This window comes from Alnus glutinosa, chromosome 10 (assembly GCF_958979055.1).
Source record: "Alnus glutinosa chromosome 10, dhAlnGlut1.1, whole genome shotgun sequence".
Taxonomy (NCBI): domain Eukaryota; kingdom Viridiplantae; phylum Streptophyta; class Magnoliopsida; order Fagales; family Betulaceae; genus Alnus; species Alnus glutinosa.
This window is the reverse complement of record NC_084895.1, coordinates 4,018,833-4,020,985: the sequence shown is the minus strand read 5'-3', so window position 1 is coordinate 4,020,985 and position 2,153 is coordinate 4,018,833. Positions and strand designations below refer to the sequence as shown.

The window sequence follows — 2,153 nt, the reverse complement described above, 5'->3', positions numbered from 1 at the left end:
TGATTTAATTTTTCTATCTTCTTATTTTTTGCATCTCACGAGTCTTGGAAAATATGATAAATTTTCTAACACAGACAAGTTCAAGCATTGCTTGGACTTCATAAATGTTTCCAGGTGCTAGAGAGGAAAGGAGGCAGCATCCCCGAACCTATCAGTTCCAGGTGGAGGCCCAATACTTGATTATCTTCAAAGAGACGAATATTTGCGCAAAGTGAAGATTATTGGAACAAGTGGCTCATATTCTCTCTAGCATAAAGAGTAATACGAAATGTAAATCACTGCTGACAACTTGTTATCCACAATGAATTCGTATGTTGTAACGCCCCAAATTTGAACCAGCAAATTCGTAAGCAGAAACCTCCGGTTTCCACGTGACGTTACTACCTCAGAGATAAACTCTCGCAGCGGAAGATATAATTTATCCAACAGGCTTGAATTAAATAACACATCAAAGCTTTATTGAGTGATAAACGTAATTAAAGTATTACATTTCAAATTGATACAAGAATTCACTACAATCATCAACTACATTATCGAACAGTTCTAATTCCTGTAATGTTAACAAACTCCTATCCTTGAGCTTTATACACTTTCGTACCTGCAACATGGGCTATACCGCCCATATATAAATACATGGGTCAGTCAACTGCTTTCAATAATGATAAGATTACTGATTTAATTAAAAGTATGCGATGCAACAATGTGTAGTGCAACAATATGAGAACAATTATAAACACTTATGCCAAGGACTCAAACTCCGAAATCTCTATTCTTTCTACGGGCTTTTCACTGAGGGTCCTTTCTTAAGGCCTCAGTCCTGGGTTGTCTATCCCTCTCAGAGTACCAAACCCACATACTAGGGTTGTCTATCTCTCACAGGGCCTCAAATCCCACAAAATTCCATGGATGTCTATCTCTCTCAGAGCCTCAAACCCACCAACTGGGTTGTCTATCTCTCTCAGAGCTTCAAAACCGAGGATGTGTATCTTTCCTATATCCATGGATGTCTATCTCTCTCAGAGCCTCAAACCCACCAACTGGGTTGTCTATCTCTCTCAGAGCTTCAAAGCCGAGGATGTCTATCGCTCCTAAATCTAAGAATGTCTATCCCTCAGAGCTTCAAACCCACCAACTGGGTTGTCTATCCCTCTTAGGGCTTCCTATCTGTCTCTATGCCTTAATACTAAAACATGTCATATTACAACCAATATGCTCCAAACAAGTTGCATACTATTAAATAAAACAGATATCAAAACATTATGGAAAGCTCCACTTGATCATTCTGAGTGAGTAAGGAATACTCACAGTCCTTTTTGTATAATCTCTCAGTTCTTCATCTGCAGTAAATATATATATATATACGCATAGAATGTTAATATCTTTACTCATAAATCTTAATTTCTATTTAAATAATTAGGTACCATTATCTTTTAAAGATTTATATTAATTATCATTATAGAATTCATTATACATAATATCCAACATTGTTTATCGAAAGAATACCACAATTACTCCAAAATAGCTTGCTTAGCCATGATGACAAAACCCCAAAAATAGGACGTACAATCAATGGGTTCAACAATGACCTATACTTACAACCAAACTCAATACCCTTTCAAAACTTCTCGGTCATTCATGATTACTAGGGAATCATATTTTATTACTTTTGAAAACAACCATAGTTCTAGAACATCACATAACCGGTCATCAAGAAACACATACACCTAAAATATCACAGGTAACACACGGCCAAAACTCAGTAACTTCACAAATCAATATAAGGCTAAAATCAACACACAGAAAATATCCAATAATAATCCTCAAATCTTGAATTGGTTAAAAAGGTTAGAAAACCGAAATACACTAAAATACACACACACGACTAGAGCACCAAGCAGAGGGTAGGAAACCACAAATAACACTCTAGTCTGCTATTACTAAAACAAAATCATAAGAGACCAAAAGAAATGAACCTACTTCAGACCTCAATCGGTTCATAATAGAGGGAAGTAAACAAGTTTTCAATAAGCATCAAAGCCCTCCAAAATGACACCCAAATCCATTTACACAACATTCAATCCAAAGTATTTTAGGACTCAATTATAGCAATTAATTACCTATGGAAATATCTGCCGGAATTCGTCTCTAGACCC

At 36.1% G+C, this 2,153-nt stretch overlaps 1 long non-coding RNA gene across 1 annotated transcript; it reads right to left on the bottom strand.

The window, feature by feature from the left end:
• Nucleotides 1-436: 436 nt before the first annotated feature.
• On the bottom strand, nt 437-1,339 carry LOC133880368 (uncharacterized). The gene is made up of 2 exons (XR_009902249.1): nt 1,306-1,339; nt 437-610 (listed from the first exon to the last, which is right to left on the bottom strand). It is a non-coding gene; the product is annotated as an uncharacterized LOC133880368 (long non-coding RNA).
• Nucleotides 1,340-2,153: the final 814 nt, after the last annotated feature.